The sequence below is a fragment of the Leptonychotes weddellii genome, chromosome 12 (assembly GCF_054177405.1).
Source record: "Leptonychotes weddellii isolate Sample4059 chromosome 12, ASM5417740v2, whole genome shotgun sequence".
NCBI lineage: Eukaryota > Metazoa > Chordata > Mammalia > Carnivora > Phocidae > Leptonychotes > Leptonychotes weddellii.
Window position 1 is genome coordinate 34,193,047 of NC_138380.1, and position 21,304 is coordinate 34,214,350.

General features: G+C 37.8%; 1 protein-coding gene and 1 pseudogene across 6 annotated transcripts in view; one reads left to right on the forward strand and one right to left on the reverse strand.

Moving 5' to 3' along the window:
* IMMP2L (inner mitochondrial membrane peptidase subunit 2) overlaps window positions 1–21,304 on the forward strand; it is a 750,329-nt gene that overhangs the window by 122,820 nt on the left and 606,205 nt on the right. The window lies entirely within an intron of this gene.
* Window positions 167–794, reverse strand: LOC102738995 (platelet-activating factor acetylhydrolase IB subunit alpha1 pseudogene; annotated as a pseudogene).

Below are 21,304 nucleotides of genomic sequence, written 5' to 3' on the forward strand. Positions count from 1 at the left end.
ACTGCTACTTCTTCTACTACTACTACTACTACCACTGCTACTTTTTCTTCTACTACTACTATACTACTACTACTACTACTTCTTCTTCTTCTTCTTCTTCTCCTCCTCCTCCCCCCTTCTTCTTTTTTTTGAGGAATGAGAATTTAATGTTGGGGAAGGAGGATGCTTAGAGTGTAGCCTTTGGCAAGGGGATACCCTGGCCCTGGTCTTGGGCCAGCAGATGCCGAAGCAGGGTGTGCAGGGCCTGATAGACAGGTGTGTAGCCCAGGCAGCTCAGATGCAGGTATTCGTACAAGCCATGCTGACTTACGGTACCATCCAAGTGCACAAAGCTGGGGTTGGCATCCAGGAAGTGGGCCCGTGGATGGCCAGCCAATGCTGCCCGGACCAGCGCATTCACCCATCAGTTTTTCTCATGAAGTGGGTTGAGGTGCTGGCGCCTGGGAAGCAGGGTTCACCAGTTGCACGATGGTCTTGATGCTACCAGTCGCTTGCTCTGCTGTGTGCCTGTGGTGGTTGGTACCCACACAGACCCCTACAATCTTGGGCCAGATTTCTTCCACCTCCCCATTCTCCAGCTGCCAAAGCACCTGTTATGTGCTGTCACTGCCAATGCCAAAGTTAAGTGCATGCAGAGCAGAAAAGAGCTCCTGCCAGATCATGCACTGGTGCATTAGCTGGACCCAGGAGTCCCCAGTGAAGACGACTTCCTGTTCCTTGTCTTTGCTGTCGGCTATGAACCAATGGTGCAGGGACATCCAGCATCCTTCGCCCTGCATGTCCTACACCGGCATGGACTTGCCAGTATGTTCACCTCTTCACTCATCTTGGTGCTGCCCCTCATGCCAGATCCAATGTCTTCTTTAAAGGCCAATTGCCGTATTTGAAAGAACATAAGCAGTAGAAATCCAAGATTTGGGTAATAGTTAAATTGGAACACCGATCACTTGGTTCTCTTCCTCTCCATTTGGATCTCTGCTCAAATGTCATTTTGCCTTTGAGGCCTTCGGCCATCTTATTTAAAACCCCTATTTCCTGCCTATCTTGCTTTATTTTCCCAGTAGCACCATTTGACATACTCTACATTTTACTTATTTTATTATCTCTCTTTCCCATTAAAAAAAAGCTTACTGAGAGCAGGACTGCTTCTATCCCAGTGCATTGTGTATGGAAAGTATTTGGAGTGCCTGGGTGGCTCAGTTGGTTAAGAATCCACCTCTTGATTTTGTCTCGGGTCATGATCTCAGGGTTGTAAGATCGAGAGCCATGTCAGGCTGCACATAGGGCATGGAGCCTGCTTAAGACTCTCTCTCTCCCTCCCCCTCCGTCTGCCCCTCTTCCCCTAAAAAAGGAAAGTATTTATTTAATATTTGCTGATGAATAAGGCCTTAGAACTCAACCACATTATCTGAGACTTCATTTCCTCAAGTGTAAAATGGAAGTACTTAAAAGCACTTTGTGTGCTGTCATGTACTTTATAAGGGGCTTTCCTATTATTAATAATCAAGTTAGAAATTCATTATTTATTAAGCATAATCTATATACTTCCTAGCATAGTTTAGCAGGTTAAAACATATGTGTATGAAGTATTCTCCCTGAAATTCTGGGGTACAACCCCAACTGCTGGCTGTCTTTGGGGCCTTAGTCGCACTGACTGCTTCATGACTCATTTTCACTGCCTGTGGATCTTCCTTCTAGCCTGGTGATTTAAGAGTTCCTATAGCTCCAGGCCAAACAAAACAGTGATTGGCGGAGGAGTCAAAAGATTGCTCCTTAGGTTCTTCCGGTCTGGTCAGTAAGACTTGTTCAGATTGGGTATCTATGATACAATGTCCTTCTAGGTCTCCTTTTTTTTTTTTTTTTCTTTATTCTTTCAAAAAAAGAGGGAGAATGCTGATCAAGGACTGCTGGGCCCAGCTGCTCCCCACAAAGTGCTGTGGGAATTCAGGGGAAGGAAAGATGAATTGTGGCTTAGAGCAGGGACCAGCCTGGATGGAGTGCTCAAGGTCAGGGCTACGCAGCCGAATGTTTCAATCTCCATCTGATTTACGAGGGGAGATATAATTGAATGACTGATTAAGGACTTAATAGAGACATAAGCAAGGCCTATGAGAGCATAGATGAGGCAGTGATACTTAAATCTAAGTGGATGGTTCAGGGAGGACTCCCTTGGGAAGGTGACATATGAGATAGATATTCGCGGACTTGAACATGTTGAAAGCAGAAGGAGCGAGGATTTCAGGAGAGTCAGACTGAGGAAAAGAAAGATAAAAAATAAAGAGGCAGAAAAACTTAGTGAAATTTTAGTTTGCCTGTTGCTAAGGGCTTTTGAGTAAGGGAGTTTCAGGGTAAGATTTTGATATTTTAATTATCCACTTTTACCCTGGCAGGCAGAAGGAGAAGCAGGCTCCCCGCTGAGCAGGGAGCCCAATGTGGGGCTCGATCCCAGGACCCTGGGATCATGACTTGAGCCAAAGGCAGACGCTTAAGCATGCGAGACACCCAGGCGCCCCTGATTGTCATCTCTTTAGCCACTTTCACTTCCATCTTTGTGGAAAAGATGCTCTTTCTCCTGTTCAAAGTTGCCTGTGCACCTGTGTTCTAGGTCTTCTCTTTCCCCAGCTCCATAGGCCTTTGTTCCATTAACTATTTATTGCCCTTTGAACTAGCTCCTCTGCCCTGATTGCTTTTCTGAGCTTTTGAACATGTTCAAGTTTCCCTTGAGTCAAAACACAAAGATGAAATTGCTCAGACCCTCCCTTAATTCTGTGTTCACTGCTTGATCATTCTTTTATTTGCAAGTAGGGCTCTAGAAACAGATGTCTCTACCTGGCCTCTCTACTTCCTTGCCTCCCCTGTGTTGTTCAGCCTTCTGCAATCTTGCTTGTTCACACCACTCTGCTGGGATCACCTTCATGAAGGTCATCAGTCTCTGACTTGCCAAATGTTAAACGTTTTTCAGTGCTTCTTTAAAACTACTCTTCTTACTTGATTCTATTGAATGTTAGTTCATTAAAACATTCTTCTCTTTTGGTTTCTGGGACTCTACCTTTATGAGTTTTTCTCCTTCATATCTGGCTGGCCCGTGTTAGTGGACTTGCTCTCTACCCTTTCTCTCCTTTTTGGTGTCCTTAGTGTTCTTCCTTGGACTCCTGGCCCTTACCACTCTATAGCTTCCCCTTGAGTAATCAGAACCCCTCCTAAGGATCAGCAGCCAATTATGCCAGTTATATACTAATAACTCCAAGCTCTCAAGCTTCAGCTTAGACCTTTTCCCTGATATCCAGTTGCTTCCCAGAGATTCCATTAGATATCCTGGAAGATAGAAGAAGATAAATCCGAGAATGAGATGATAGACACATGTGATGATAACAGAGCTGTTTCTCCTCCCATTATTTGCTATTTTGGTGTGTGGTAACAACCTGGACTCCATTTCTCAGCCCAGAACATTGGTAAGCATTTCAGACTTCCATTTAGCTCACAATAGCACAACCAGCATGGTACCTGTCATATCCTAGGCATGCAGTGTTATGTTTGGATGAATGAATGAATACATGACTTCTCCTCCATTCCTTACATCCATTCAGTCACCAAGTTCTCTCCCTTTTACTTGGTTTTCTTCTCTTGAACTTTTCTGTCCTATTCCTCTCCATTCTTACTGTTCTGGACCAGGCTGTCATCTTCTCTCACCTTGGCTATTTCAGGAGCCTAACTTTGGCCTCATCACTGCTAGTGTAATTTCCTCCCTCCACTTCATCATCTTCACCATTACTGTCCAGTTGAAGCCATCTATGTAGCTTTACATATTCAATTAGCCACATTAAAAAAACTAAAAAAGGTGATCGTGATTTTAATAATGCATTTTATTTGATCCAGTATATCCAAAATATTATTTCAGCATGTGGCCCTAATCACATTGCAACGTCCTCAACCTATATATACCCTATTCCCTTTGTCTGGAAGCCTCTAATCCTTCTACTGAACAAACTTGCTCATACAGTATCAACCTGAATGCTGTTTCCTTCATTAATCCTGCCTTAAGTTATTTAGGCAAATTTCATATACTTGTGGCTTTCAAGGTTTTTTGGCCATATCAAGTAAGAAGCATATTTTACATTGTGACCAAGATGTATGTATATGTGTGCGTGTCTTCCCATATTTTTGCCTATAGCTATACTGAAATCTCTGTGTCTGTATCTAAATTTATACCTATGAAAAACAGGAACAGAAGTTCAAATTTGTTTTATTTCATGAGGTACACGTAAGTGTATTACTGCATTTACCAGGTTGCACTAAATTTTTTTTGCATATATCTCATCCCTAGACTCTATATCTTTTTAAAAAAATATTGATTGATTGATTGATTGATTGAGGCAAGTCCAGTGCCTGGTCAATGTGTGTACTCAATATATATTTATTGACTGACTCAAGTCCAGAAGAGCTGTTCACATGGGTTCAAAGACATCATTTTAACCATCAATATTAATTGGTTACCACAGTTTGTGTGGTGTTGTCTCAGCCCTGGCTGACTGAAATACAAGCACCAGGATGATAATAAAGGTTTTCTTTATTCCCAGATCTACTTATATCTGAATAAGGAGCTCAGATTTGTTCTCCTATTCTGGTAAAATGGAAAATGGATAGCAGTGAGAGCTTGATCTTTTTCACTCAGAATCAACTCAAATACTGTAGAGAAACCCATTCTGTTGCTTTTTATGAAGAGAGCTGAAGTTTGTACTCTGAGGTTAGCAATTTATGCCTGGTATTTAAAAAAATTTCTGATGACATGATACAATCTCAGACTATATCAGAGATAAGCCAGATGGCTCATTTCTAGACTAGTTTTACTGCTAATTAAAGGGCTAATTTTTCTCTCACAAACTCAAGAGTGTAAATATATTTATTGTCAAAATACTCAATAGTTGGACAAGCTAAATTGGTTCAGGAAAACCTAATTGGGTGTTTTCCATCTTGCAAAACTCTGGTGCTTATATTTAAGAGACCCTGCGGAATAGCTGTTAGTAAAGGTATTGATTACAAGTCTGCTGCTTTTTAATAGCTGTGTATTAACTCAAGAAGATTTCAAGGGACTAAAATTTTAAAGAAAAATAAAAGTCTCAACAGTTAGAACTAGTCCTTTCACTTCCACTTAGGTGAATAGTTTTGCTTTTATTACATTCTAAGTGTTGCTGTCAGTCTGTGTGAAGAGGCCCACATGACAAGATTGAGCTTTCTCTGACAAAAGATCATTATCTGGCTAGAGCATATTCTAGGAGTCAATAAATATATAATATGCTATTTCAGATTCTTTGAAGATATTAAGTATAATCTCATTTTGGATGTAGGAGGTGTTGCTTAATAAATATTTAAAAACTCTATTGGCATGGTCTTAACGTGACAGCTAATAAACATACCATCGAGTAAGTGTTAACAAAAAGACATATTACTTTGAAGTGCCTTCAAATTATTTAGGTGAAATAATAAAGTATCACCTTTTCCTAACAAATAAGCTAGCGATGATTTAATTCTTTCATGTTAATTTATGTTGAGGAATACATACAGGAAAGTTTTTGATAGAGCTATTTTTACCCTCTCCTAGTAATTTACTTAGGATTTTTATTCAAATAATTCATAATACTAAATTATCTGCAGAGAAGAGTTGCCATTTGCAATATATATATGGATTTTGTTTTTTACCTAAACTTACTGTGTATGTATGAATGCTGTTATGAATATCAGGAAATATTTAACCAAGGTCCTGACTTAGAAAGTTGCCTTTCATCTAAAAATTCCAAACTTGAACTGACTTGCTACTTTTTCTTATTTTTTAAAATGAGTTCCTGTTTATTTGATGAGCAAATAGTTTGCATTTACATGTTAAACAATTTCGTTATTTAGAGTTGATAATATGTGCCATTTTGATATCTCTGGAATTTTCCATCTTGAACCTGAAAGCCTTCAGATATATATCATTACTATTATTATTTGAGAAAATGACTGGCATTTCCACTTGACTTTCAGCATGGTTACCTTCCAGTATATTCACATGATAAGGGAACTTTGTTTTTTGGCTCAGTGAAATATCAGCGGTGTTTTTCTGATGTGCGGCCATGTAATGTGGGATTGTTTTAGGCGCAATGTTATGAAATTTTATTTCACCTTGTAAGCATCGTGGCCTATCTTGCCATTGTTAAATGACTTGTATTTAAATACCTATAACAACTGTAATCCTGGAAAATGGAATAATAATTCATGTACTCTCATTAGTAAGTTCTTTGACTAGACTATAAATTTTCACTTACCTATCAGTTTAAGTGGGAAGCTGACATTGTACATGGTCTTTCTTATCTCTAATATGACTTTTCTTTTTACTGTGAGGTTTATGAGAAGCTTTCTGTGATATTTTATTTTTTCATTCTGGTCTTCTCTTACTGTGTATTGATGCCACATATCTTGTTCTTCAGTTAATAAACAGCTCATATTCTACTGTCTCATTAGCCTTTCAGTAAATGGGATTCAAAATGGTCTCGTTAGCCTTTTGACAAATATCATTTTAATTAAATATGCATAAATATGGAAAGATCTGTGTAACAATGTCTGTAGTAATTACAATGTATTTTATATTATTTTGCATTATTATGGAATTGTGTACTTATTTCTGATGCAGAATAATTACATTAGGAGTCTATACTAACCTGTTTTTTGTGTTTATAAAGATCACAGGTTTATCAAGTAGGTGGCTTGAATTAATTTGATTTCACCTTTTCACAGTGCTAATGGAATTGATAGTGTAAGTTCACCTGTGCCAAGAAGTAAAGAGCTCAGGTTTAATAGCTGTGCTGATTCAGAAAATTGATTTGTTGCTTGCAGGATTTTCTTAAATATAGATGCTTTAATACAATTGAATATTATAAAAACTCTTTTACCTTACATTAAACTCATTTTTATGGTATTTCAGAGATATTGGTTAAGAAAGGAGTTTGAGAGATAGAAAGACCTAACTTGGATCTTAGATTTGCCATTTGCTATCACAGGGCTCTTGGGTGATTATAATAACAATACTTGCCTCAAAGGATCATTTTCTGAGAAATAATTGAGATAATAAGATTTACTAAGTGCTAAATTTACTAAGTACTAGTAGTTTTATTATCATAATAATAAGTCATGAACTTTTTTCCCTAAATATATTTCATTTTGCTGGAAATTTTGTTGATCAATATTTGCACTGTGACAATTACAGAATGTTGACTAAATGGATAAGTATACCACTGTAAACTTTTTTTTTTGGACCTCTTGAAGGCCAGTGTAATCAGCACATTGAAAAACATAACACAGTTCACATTTAATAAAATTGAATTGAATTTGCATGGTTTCAACTGGTATAAGATGACTGTCATGTAAATTTGCTTGTTTCCTGTTACATAATTATTTTATAATTGTTTATTATCTGCCAAAGTAAATTGTAAACAGAAGTTGATTAGAAATTATTTTTCAGCTCCCTCTTACCTATCTAAAAGTATGTAAAAATGTTTTTTTCAACCACCAAGTCTATTTAGTAAATGTCTGCTGGATTTTAACCTGCTATACTTTTTTTTTTTTTTACCTGATATGCTTTTTAAAATTTATTGTTTATTTATTTAATTAAATTTTTTATTTAAATTTTGTTAATTAACATACAGTGCAATATTGGTTTCTGGAGCAGAATTCAGTGATTCATCACTTACATACAACACCCAGTGCTTATCACAAGTGCCCTCCTTAATATACATCAACCATCTGTCACATCCCCCATCCACCTCCCTCCATCAACCCTCAGTTTGTTCTCTATCATTAATAATCACTTATGGCTTGTTTCCCTCTCTCCTTTTTTTATTTTCCCCCTTCCCATATGTTCCTCTGTTTTCTTTCTTAATTCCACATATAAGTGAGATTATATGGCATTTGTCTTTCTCTGACTGACTTATTTCACTTATAATACACTCAAGCTCCATCCTTATCATTGCAAATGGCAAGATTTCATTCTTTTTGGTGGCTGAGTAATACTCCATTGAATATATATACCACATCTTCTTTATCCATTCATCAGTTGATGGACATTTGGACTCTCTCCGTAGTTTGGCTGTTGTTATAATGCTGCTATAAACATCGGGGTGCATGTACCCCTTCAAATCTGTATTTTTGTATCCTTTGGGTAAATACATTAGGAGTGCAATTGCTGGATCATAGGGTATTTCCATTTTTAACTTTTTAAGGAACCTCCATACTGTTTTCCACAGTGGCTGCAGCAGTTCACATTCCCACCAACAAGAGGGTTCCCCTTTCTCTGCTTCTTCATCAACACCTGTTGTTTCTTGTGTTTTTAATTTTAACCATTCTGACAGGTGTTAGGTGGTATATCATTGTGGTTTTGATTTGTATTTCCCTGATGATGAGTGATATTGAGCATCTTTTCATGTGTGTGTTAGCCATCTGGAAGTCTTCTATGGAAAAGTGTCCGTCATGTCTTCTGCCCATTTCTTAACTGGGTTATTTGTTTTTTGGGTGTTGAGTTTGGTAAGTTCTTAATAGATTTTGGATACTAACCCTTTATCAGATATGTCATTTGCAAAGATCTTCTCCCATTCCCTATGCTGCCTTTTAGTTTTGTTGATTGTTTCCTTTGCTGTGTGGAAGATTTTTATCTAGATGAGTCCCAGTAGTTCATTTTTCCTTTTTTTCCCCTGCCCCCGATGACATGTCTAGTAAGAAGTTGCTATGGCTGAGATCAAAGAGATTGCTGCCTGTGTTCTCCTCTTGGATTTTGATGGTTTCCTGTCTCACATCTAGGTCTTTCATCCATTTTGAATTTATTTTGTGTATGGTGTAAGAAAGTGGTCCAGTTTCATTCTTCTGCATGTAGCTGTCCAGTTCTCCCAGCACCATTTGTTGAAGAGACTGTCTTTTTTCCATTGGATATTCTTTCCTGCTTTGTCAAAGATTAGTTCACCATATAGTTGAGAGTCCATTTCTGGGTTCTCTATTCTGTTCCATTGATCTATGTGTCTGTTTTTGTGCCAGCCCCATACTGTCTTGATGACTACAGCTTTGTAATATAGCTTGAAATTTGGACTCATGTTGCCTTCAGTTTTGTTTTTCTTTTTCAAAATTGCTTTGGCCATTTGGGATCTTTTATGGTTCCATACAAATTTTAGGATTGTATGTTCTAGCTCTGTGAAAAATGCTGGTGGTATTTTGATAGGGATTGCTTTAAATGTGTAGATTGCTTTGGGTAGTATAGACATTTTAACAATGTTTGTTCTTATAATCCTTGAGCATGGAATGCTTTTCCATTTCTTTGTGTTCTCTTCAATTTCTTTCATAAGTGTTTTGTAGTTTTCAGAATACAGATCCTTTACCTCTTCAGTTAGGTTTATTCCTAGGAATCTTACTGTTTTTGGTGCAATTATAAATGGGGTTAATCCCTTGATTTCATTTTCTGCTGCTTCGTTATTGGTGCATAGAAATGCAACAGATTTGGGGTGCCTGGGTGGCTCAGCTGGTTAAGAGGCTGCCTTCAGCTCAGGTCACTATCTCAGGGTGAGATTGAACCCCCTTGTTGGGCTCCCCACTTCTCCCTTGTTGGACTCTGCTTCTCCCTCTCCCTCTGCCACACCCCCTGCCCCCCCCCCCCGTGCAAGCACACGAGTGTGCTCTCTCTCTCTCTCTCAAGTAAATATATAAAATCTTAAAGAAAATGGATAGCAGTGAGAACAATTTGATGTTTTTCACTTAGAATCAACTCTAATACTTTAGAGAAACACATTCTGTTACTTTTTATGAAGGGAGCTGAAGTTTGTACTCTGAGGTTAGCAATTTATGCCTGGTATTTAAAAAAATTTCTTTATCCAACAACGTTGTCATTCAGAATAGAAGGAGAGATAAGGAGTTTCCTAGACAAATAATAACTTCATATACTTTTGATGGGTACTTTCTATTCCCCTTGATTTTAAAAGAATAATGAATGAATAAAACAATTATTCATGGAGTAGTAATAAAATCAAATATGGTACAGTCATACTTTATATAGTATTATGTTTATATATGTGCAAATGAAACTATGCATGGAAAAAACTGTATTAGGATTCATAGCAAATTGTTGATAGAATTATTTCTATAGTAGGGTTTAGAGCAGTGTAATTCTTGAGTGTATATCAGAGAGTTTCATGATTGCAAGCAACTTAAACTGAGAGATGATCTAAACAAAAAAGAGGAATTTATTGGATAAAGTTTGGCTGTACCACACAATTGAAAATTGAGTTGAATAAGTAGGCCTCAGAAGCATAGAAGTAGAAACAGCTCAGAGAGTTAAGTGACAGTAATTTGTGAGCAGTTTCTATGGCAGGAGTGGAATTTGAAGACTTCCATTTGAAGACTGATAGCCCTACTAGAGTGACAAAAAATGGGGTTGGTGGATGGCAGTTCACCAAAGAAAACGGTACTATTCCTGAAGAGCATCAGAGATTTCTACTATAGAAGGATGTTCTCCTTCGTATTTTATGTCTTTTTTTTTAATAGCTTTGTTGTGATTTAATCCATACACCATATGATTCAACCATTTTGAGGTATATAATTAAATGGCATAGTATTAGTCACAAAAATGTACATTCATCAGTAAATTCAATTTTAGAATACTTTCATTACCCCAAGAAGGAACCCCATATCTCTTAGCCATCACCTCCAAACCATCTCTCTACTCTCGGTCTCTAGTAGCCACCAATCTGCTGTCTCTATAGATTTCCCCATTTTGAATATTACATATTAATAGAATTATGCAGTATGTGGTCTTTGTGACTGACTTCCTTCACTTAGCACAGTATTTTCAAGGCTCATGAGGTTGTAGCATATATCAGTAATTTATTCCTTTTTATGGCGGAATAATAATATTCGGTTATAGGGATAAACCACATCTTATTTATCCCCTCATCAGTTAATGGACATTTGGATTGTTTCCATCTTTTAGCTGTTATGAATAATGCTGCTATGAACCTTCAGCTACAAATTTTTGTTTGACTACCTGTTTTCAATTCTCATGGGTATATAGTTAGGCGTGGTATTACTGGATCATATGGTAACTCTGTGTTTAAGCATTTGAGGAATTGCTAAACTGTTTTTCAGAAGTCCTGCACCATTTTACAATCTCACCAGTAGTGTAGGGAGGTTTCTGTTTCTCCACATCTTTATTAACATGTTAAATGCCTTTTTGATTATAGCCATCCTAGTAGTGGGTGTGAAGTAGTATCTCATTGTGATTTTGATTTGCATTTATCTGGTGGCTAATGATGTTGAATGTTTTCTATGTGCTGTTTGGCTGTATATATATATGTATACATATATTTACATAGTTTTTTTACTTTCATAATTTTTAAAATTAAAAACGTCAGATTTTTTCATTTTTTTTCTTACCATTACTTTTCATTCTTTATAATTTTAGGTGAGTGTTTAACACAAAGTTAGTTACTCATAGTTTTTCTGTGAGCTGAGTATTATGGCATTAAAAATAAAAGGAGCTTAGAGAAGGTAAGTAATTTGCTCAAGATCACAGAGTTAGTAAGTCACATAGGATTTGAACCTAGGCCATTTTAAATCCAGTGCCTAGTTTCTTAAACACGAGACTGTAATATGTATTAAATCATATGTGTTCTCAAGTTTACTGTATTGTTGTTGTTAGTTTGTTTTGCCTGCCTTTATAATCTTATAGAAACAAAGACTCTTAAATTTCAGAGGGATCTCACAGTTCGTCAAGTGTCACCTCTACCCAGTGTAGGTAGTCTGTCTACCGGTTTGCTAAGTCCTGGTTGTTGAGCCAGGATTGTATGTTGTTTTCCACTTGTATCAGAATCAACTCAGTTGTTGGTTAAAATTGCATATTTCCGGGCTTCACCCCCGACTTCATAAATATGCCAGTTGAGGACCGGGCCTAGGAAACAAAATCCTAAGTGAGCGGATTGAGAACCACTTCTTTGGTGGCAGGTATCCCACCATGTCACAAGACCATTACTTTGTTTGATGCTTTTCTTGTTTCCTGGTAGCTTTTATCATTTGATCTGCCTCTACTCTACAGTAACACTCAGTAGGCCTGTTCTCTTTGATGCTTGGCAAATATGGCTCTAGCACGCTGATAGAGAGGACTTCTGTCTGTCGTTTCCGTCCTGGCAGTTCTGCTGAGTTAATCATTCGGTTAAGAATCTCTTGCTCAGCACCTCCTGAGTAGGTGGGAGACAGCACTGCTATGCATGACCTCTGCTATGAAAGAGGCAAAACTCTGGTAGGAATTTTAAGCATTAAGCAGAAATATTCAAGTCTGTTTGAGCATGATAGCATCTTTGAACGTTCCTGGTGTGAAAATTTCATATTTTCTTTTCCTGAAGACAGAAGTGTAATTTTAGTGATAATAGTTTTACCTGATTTCATGTAAGAAGTTTTCTGGACAATGTGATAGCTACAATTAATATCAGATGCAGTGTCCAGGGTCTGCAGAGGCGACAACCCCTACACTTTGTTTTCTCACTTGGGTTACCAAGCTAGGAGAGAATACTATTAAAGGGTTAGACTCATGTGTTCAGGCCCTATTAGCTTTTGATTTATGACCCAAGCCAATTCACTTATGTCTTTACTTGTCTGACTCTCAGGATTTGACTGTCCTTTGGTTTTAACTTGATGAGAACTGTATGGATTGCTTTCTTGCCTTAATACTGTGAAAAATGCAAGGAGCCTTATGATAACTTGTACATCAGATGAGCTGTGATTGTTAGATAAAAGGACAGTAATAATTTGTAGAATTGCTAAGTCTTGCCCTTTTTTTTCAGTGTTGGATTTTTTTCTCACTGAGAACTAGCTTATCACCTCATTCTATAGCTTTTTCTCAGGCATTCTCCTAGAATGCCATTCTTTCCTTTCTGTTTCTTTACTGTCATCAGCCTAGTCCGGGACCTTAGCAGCTGCAGAATGATCAATAGTAGGAAAGGTTAAAAAGGTCAGATGTGAATTTATTACACAAGTATACTCTTGATTTATGCAAATGCATTGTCAACAGGTTACCAATTTGCATTATTCAATATTCATTTACAGGCACTTATGACACTGTCAATCTCAAGCATGTGAGCAATTTTTAAAGACTGGCTTGTGCTTGGATAGTTCAAAGCGGTTTCCATTAAATAATTCGAAGTGACTATGATGAGGGTTTGTTTTTTTTCAGGAACTGAATGGGGTCTTTACTGAAGACGAAGGTGGAAAGGGTCAGAGCAAACCTAGAATCAGAAAGAGGTGCTTGGCATTTTTTTCCTCCATGATTAACAAAGCAGGAACAAGAAAGCATTTTGAAGATTTGATTTGATTCAAAACAGTGTTTTCTAAACATAAGCCATTCTTGTCTTTAACTTAGAAATAGGTTCATTTAAATGACTGATGTATTTCCCTGTGTTCTTCATTCATTCTTAGGAGGCAGATGATTTATGAACTACTGTACTCAGGAGAAGAGAAATTAATTTGGCACAAAATATGTAGAGTCATATCTTTTTTCTTTTCTTCTTTTTTTTTTTTTTTGCTGTAAGAATTCATTCTATCCTCATCATCCCACCTTGAAGGCATTTTCCTTTAGTTCATAATCTTCACTAACCTATTTATATCCTGTAGGAACTTAAAAGCATTAGCAAAGGTTATAACTGAAGTTGTCAAGAAAAATAGATGAATTAAAATCTACCCCAGAGCAGTTTTGCATGTGGCAGAACCTAGAGCAGCAAGGAACCAGGAAAGGAAGGGGATCCTGACTGTATTGCCTCTGTTCCACTTTGTCTTACCTTGCAGCATTGAAAGACAATTTTCTCTCCTTTACTCAGTGGTTTTCTCAATTTTACATTTTTACTACTAGTATTTGGCAGGTACATTTACAAACATTATCTCATCCAGTTTTCAAAACAGCACTCCTGGGTTGGAGGTATCAGCTTTTATGCCAGCATGCCGTACCCCTGGACCTCTAGTATACTAACTTTTCTAACCATCTCTAATATTTTTTGTTTTTCACGGAAAATGTGTTTTTCTCCTTTCCCTGGCATATAGTTTCAGAGAAATTTAAGAAATACTCAGTTAACAACCACTCTGTGGAAGGCATGCCATCACTCTTTTCCTATATATGTATTTTTTTTCCATCATTTATGCCACTTTTCTGTATTTGGCATGAATCACTTAATCCTCTGTAATGAGAAAACTAGATAATTCTGTAGGTCCCTTCCGCCAACAAGTAACAAAACAGAGGAAATCAACACTTGATTTTTACTGTTACCCTGACTAGTCATTTCCCTTCTGTGTGTAGATTTATGGGTATTTGTGAGATCTATGATCTCACAGCACTTGAAACAGGAAAACGAAACTGATCAGAAATTCTGACTGCTCAGGCTTTTCTTTAGCTATTTTGTTTCCCTAGTGTAGAACTAGTGTCTCTTAATATCCTTGCTCATGCATAGTGTTCATGACCACTTGGGTGGACCAGGAGGAAAGGGGATGGCTATTAGAGCTTAAATTTCCTTATATAATTCCCATATACCTCCTCCCCAACCACAAATAGAGTTTCTCCCATCAACAGCTTGCATTAGTATGGGACATTTGTTATAACTGGTGAAAAAATATTGATACATTATTATTAACTCAAGTCCGTAGTTTACATTAGGGTTCACTCTTTGTGTTGTATAGTTTTATGGATTTTGGCAAGTTATAATGTCATATATCCACCGTTATAGTATCATACCTCACTGCCCTAAAAATTACCTGTACTCTATTTCTCTCTTGTTCCTTCCCACCCCACTTCCCCACCTTGTGAACCCCTATAAACACCAATCTCCATAGTTTTGCCTTTTCTAGAATGTCACTTAGTTGTAGCCTTTTCAGACTGGCTTCTTTCACTTAGTAATAGGCATTTAAGATTTCTTTTTTTTTTTTTTTCATTTAAGATTTCTTTATGTTTTTTTAGAGCTCATTTCTGTTTATCACTGAATAATATTCCATTATATTGATATACCACAATTTGTTTATCCATTCCCCTATTGAAGAATATCTGGTTGCTTCCAAGTTTTGGCAATTATGAATAAAACTGCTGTGAACATTTTTGTGCAGGATTTTGTATAGACATATGTTTTGAACACATTTAGGCAAATACAAGGATTGTTTATACCTTTTTAACACTTCAGAAAATTAGAATGCTTATGAATATATTAGAGCCTTAAAATATTCCATTCCAAAGATAGAAGACATGCTCATTAAAATGAATATATGTGTTTGGTTCTGAAACATACATTGTGAACAATGGAAACCTTTTAGAGATAATTAGGAAAGCAGTTAATTTTTGAATTTTTGAAATTGAGAATGTTTATATTTTATATGAAGGGTTATTATAGAAGTAAAAGGAGGCCAAAATAGCTCTTTTCAGAGCAGTGTTCCAGATCGACATTCATAATTTTTGGTAGTGTTTATGTGTGTTAAATATGTTAATTCTATATATTATGAGTCCAATCCCTCCCTTACTCCCAAAAGATTAAAATCTGTGAATTGTAGAAAAAACAAACAAAAAAACTTGTTCTCATCCCAGCATTTTTGTTTTTAAATCTTTTGGATAGTCCTTCACTGAACAATGTGAAAGTACTCTCAGTGTGCAGGGGATAGAGCAGTTAATAAAAAAGACAAAAATCTCTGCCCTCAAAGGGGCTTACTTTTAATGGAAGAAACCGATAAATAGAATTCATTGTGCATCACGTATTTATAAGCAGTCATAGAAAGCATAAAGCAGGTATGAGGGAGGGAGAGTCACTGGTGACTTTGGGGTTGTCTCACTGCCCACAGAGCTGTGTGGGAATTAGACATGACCTGGGTCTGGGGCTTCTGAGAGCTGATGAAAAAGGGAAATAAAGGCATAGTAAGATGAGTTCTGCTAATCTCTGGGACTATAAACATGTTAAGGTTGTGAGCGCTGCTGAGAGAGAGGCAGGGATGGCTGTCAGTTTTCCCTTCTGCCCATGTCTGTGTACATACTGAGGAGGGGTGGCCCTATCTGGACCTCTTTGGCCTCTCCCTTTGATTTATGCTGATGGAGACCCAGGAGTCAGAGGAGGCAATGTCTTTTTTTTTTAAGATTTTATTTATTTATTTGAGAAAGAGACAGAGAGAGAGCAAGCATGAGTGAGAGGGAGATGGAGAAGCAACTGAGCAGGGAGCCTGACATGGGGCCTGATCCCAGGACCCTGAGATCGTGACCTGAGCCAAAGGCAGATGCCTAACCGACTGAGCCACCCGGGCGCCCCGAGGAGGTGATGTCTTATACAAAGTATAAAAGCCCCAGGGGTCTTCTGTGCAGGTATAAGCTGGGTCACGTGTAGGTGAGGCTTGATCAGTGCCTTGACTGTGTCACTGAAGTCCCACTTATGTGTCCCTTCTCTGCCTTCCTTGTCATCTGCTTCATTCTAAGGTAACTCCTGTCACCTCACAGATACGCCTTCTGCCCACCCACCTGCAGAAAGAACAAGAAGAGATGGGTGTCCTTTCTTTCATGTGCCTCCAGTTTCTTACAGAAGTATTCACCATAAAACAAGTTTATTCCAAAGTTTTCTTTGCTGTGTTTCGTTTTGTAGTTTGCTTGCCACTTTTATGCATGAGGCCAGAAGAGAACTGTCAGGCTAGCAGTTGTGTGCTGCTCCTGCCCCTCCCTGGTAAAATTGGGATGCTGAAGCTTTGAACAGTACTTGCCAGGGTGATGGCTCTCTCATCCAGAACTGTGGCCATTTGTTAATGTAGTGGGAGTTTCACAGCATGAAGATGATCCCTTATGGTTGACTGGCTGGAATCTAAGATGTTTTGCAGTGCACATTTGATGCTGACTGGTTAAACTTTCAAAGTAGATATTTCACAGTGTTTTGTTTGTATAGGTGTTTATTTTGTTTTGATTTAAAGAGTAGTCTCCCAAGCTGAGCTTGCTTGTTCTAAAACACATACACATGTACCCACCTCTTCACAATATTTTGAATTTTAAATTTCCAGTATATGCCATATATACTTGCCCCCTTTTCTTTAAAGAAATGGCCTAACTTCGTGGTGTGACTAGTGAGTTAAGTTTCTGTCTATACAGTCTCTATGGTGAGACAGTATCTTAAGTTCTGAACAGCCTGTGGAAGGTGTCTAATAGTTATGGTGTGTCTTAGAAACCATGTGGTATGTACTATGTCATAGTCCTCTTTTTTTTTTTTTTGAGATTTTATTTATTTATTTGAGAGAGAGAGAGAGCATGAGCAGGGGGAGGGTCAGAGGGAGAGGGAGAAATAGGCTCCTCGCTGATCAAGGAGCCTGATGCAGGACTTGATCCCAGCATCTTGGGATCATGACCCGAGCCAAAGGCAGATGCTTAACTGACTGAGCCACCCAAGCGTCCCCGCCATAGTCCTCTTTTAAAGACTGACTTATAAATATCAGGTTTTTTTAAATTTTTAAAAAGATTTTATTTATTTATTTGACAGAGAGAGACATAGCGAGAGAGGGAACACAAGCAGGGGGAGTGGGAGAGGGAGAAACAGGCTTCCCGCTGAGCAGGGAGCCCGATGCAGGGCTCGATCCCAGGACCCTGGGATCATGACCTGAGCCGAAGGCAGATGCTTAACGACTGAGCCACCCAGGTCCCCAGGTTTTTTTTTTTTTTTAAATAAATCATATGACCCCATTATCTTTATCACTGATTATAGAAAGGCAAGCAAAGACACACAGTCATTGAAGGGGCTGGGCTTGAAAACTCTGTTCCACGGGGTTGCTCTATACAGGAGAGTGACCACAACCCCAGGAAGACCTTGTCTCCTAGGGAGAAGGATGCAATGCACAGAATGATGCAGAAATGTGCAGAATTTCTGAGAGAAGGCAGGCAGCAGAATCCAGGAGGCTGCCGCAGCTGTGAAAAAGACATTGCCATGAGAGAATGGGAAAGGGCATGCCAAAAAATGAATAGCTTACCAAAGGAGAGAGCCCATGGAGAAGAGGAGTCCAAGCATGGAAGACTGAGATGCCATGTGCCTCTTCCAGTTACTGTGTATTCTGAGAACAGGTAGATTCTGTTCTACCTCACCTCATCTTGTATCCTTTCAACACTCTGAGTTTCCTGACATACTCAGAGTGAGTTTCTTTCCTAGAGCTGCTTGAAATTGCTGATATCTCACAATTGCTTATTGAATAATAAATCAGTTTTTGAGAAGTGATAATCTATAACTCTCAAATAAAGACCTTGTATAATAAAATAGATTGTCTAGAACAAGCCTGAAAAATAACAGGGAAGTGGAATCTCTGAAAAAGAAATGAGATTGTAGCTTTTTGTATTTATTTTTTCTTACCACGTACAAATTTTTATGTATCTTGAAATAAAACTTACCTGGTTGTAGCTCTCAAGAAACTATCTAGTAGTTTATTTTTATTTATTTACTTATAAAAGATTTTATTTATTTATTTGACAGAGAGAGACATAGTGAGAGAGGGAACACAAGCAGGGGGAGTGGGAGAGGGAGAAGCAGGCTTCCCGCGGAGCAGGGAGCCCGATGCGGGACTCGATCCCAGGACCCTGGGATCATGTCCTGAGCCGAAGGCAGACGCTTAATGACTGAGCCACCCAGGTGCTCCACTATCTAGTAGTTTAAATGAAGAAGAAAAGATGTCTGTATACTAAATTTATTTAAAAGAGCTCATTAACATACTGCCTTTTTTTGTCAAGTCGCTAAGATGCACTGATTCAGTGTGGATTTAGAGAAACCTATCTTGATGGTGAGGTTGCCAGGTATACTTCATCTATAAATTTCTCTTTGTGTGTTAATGTTCATAGTTATTTCAAATTTCCCAGTGTTAGATATCTTAAATACACATGTAAAACTCAGAGGGAAATGATGTATGCAGAAGGAGACAGCAAAGCATTTTAAAAGTGTTTCAAACACTATTTTCTGTATCATTTCCATGAGATTTGGCTTATTTTGTTCACTGATACACGCCAGGTGCCTGGAACAGTGCCTGGCACATAGTAGATACTCTGTAAATATTTGCTAAGTGGAGACCTCCAATTAGAAGTTTCTATAATTTGATGTAAAATACAGATTCATGTTAGAATTAGAGGGGAAATTAAAGCAATTAAAGCAAGACTCCATGACTTCCATCACACATTGGGAAATCGAGGTCTAAAGAGGTGAAGTGAATTGCCTAAGATCACAACTAGTGAGTGGCAGAATGGGGGCTACATTCTGGATTTCCAGACAACCTGCTCAGTGTCACATCGCCAACAAGGGAAAGAAATGGGGTTTAAATTCAGCTATGACAGGCTATGAAGTTCATTATCTAGATGAGAATTTTAGTATTCATATTTTTAATATTTTAAATAAAGGTTTAATACATCACTTTTTCTTTGTAGCTTTTTCTCTGCCCCCAAACAGAATTAATTGCTTCCTTGACAGATAGCACTAGATACCATCTCTTTTCTAGAACTTATCATATTATATTGAGTCTGTTTTCATGGCCATATGTGCCTTCAGGCCAGGGACCAATTCTTATTCCTCTTTGCTATCCCGGAATTTAGCATAGTGACTCACAAGATAGATGGAGTTCCCTGTGTTTTGAATTGTGTTGAGAGTTAGTAACAAATAGTATACTCAGACTTAGGTTTAGGAATATAAAACTTTCATGACAGACACAAAATCTCATAGACTTTCAAATACAGTTGATGCTTGGGGCGCGTGGGTGGCTCAGTTGGATAAGTGACTGCCTTCAGGTCAGGTCATGATCCTGGAGTCCCAGGATTGAGTCCTGCATCGGGCTCCCTGCAGGGAGTCTGCTTCTCCCTCTGACCCTCCTCCCTCTTATGCTCTCTCTCTCATTCTCTCTCTCTCAAATAAATAAATAAAATCTTTTTTAAAAAACAAAAAAAACCAACCAAAAATACAGTTGATGCTTGATAAATGTTAATATTAAATGATCATTATTTTGTAGACTTGACTTAATGATTGTCAGTCTTCTTGGTTTGAATGGCTTTTTGAGGATGGCTCCACTTTTTAACTTTTAAAGAATTCATACTAGTACTCTTCTGTGGATTTTTTTTTTTTAAGGTTTTATTTATTTAAGAGAGAAAGAGAGAGAATGAGTGGGGAGAGGGGCAAAGAGGGAGGGAGAGGGAAAGGGAGACAATCTCAAGCAGATTCCATGTCGAGCCTGGAGCCTGATGGAGGGCTTGATCTCAAGACCCTAAGATCATGACCTGAGCTGAAACCAAGAGTCAGATGCTTAACCAACTGAGCCATCTAGGCATAACCTTGTCTTGGTTTTTTGACTTCATGATATGCCCTCCCCTGGTATTTTAGATCCTCACCAATCCATGTTAACCATGCCAGTTCTAAAAATTTTGGCTGCCTTTGACATAAGTAATTTTAGGTCTTTTAGAAAAATTGAACCCCTGGTACTGTTAAGGATATATTACCTAGTAAGTGAACCAAACAATTTTATACAGAGTTAGCAAACATGTCTATCAAACCATTAATGAATTTTAAAAGGAATTATTTATTCTCTTAAACTTGAAACTTTTGTGTAAGGATGGCATTATACATTGGAAAACAAGAAGGAAAGCACATTTCAGGAGAATATTGTGATATTAGAAAATGTAAAAATTTATAGAAGATGCATTGCTTTGCCTGTGATCTTGTAAATATAATGATATTTACTGAGCAATGCTCTTTCAAATCTGTGTATTTCTTACAGCTAAATCTTCTGAGGCATGGGATGTTATTCCCTTAGGGAAACAGTCTGAAACTATGTGATTTCTGTTTGTCATGTCAGAAACAACTCTAACATTTTGTGTAAAAAACAATATTATTTAAAAAGAATGGGAAATACTAAATTCAATAGCATCCATGTGCTGATTTCTTGAAAGAAGATCTATGCTATTGGTATTGTTATTAAGAATCTGATCTTTTCTATACAAAAGTAGGGATTCGAAGGGGTACGTGCACCCCGATGTTTATAGCAGCAATGTCCACAATAGCCAAACTGTGGAAAGAGCCAAGATGTCCATTGACAGATGACTGGATAAAGAAGATGTGGTATATATATACAATGGAATGTTATGCAGCCATCAAAAGGAATGAGATCTTGCCATTTGCAACGACGTGGATGGAACTGGAGGGTATTATGTTGAGTGAAATAAGTCAAACAGAGAAAGACATGTATCATATGATCTCACTGATATGAGGAATTCTTAATCGCAGGAAACAAACTGAGT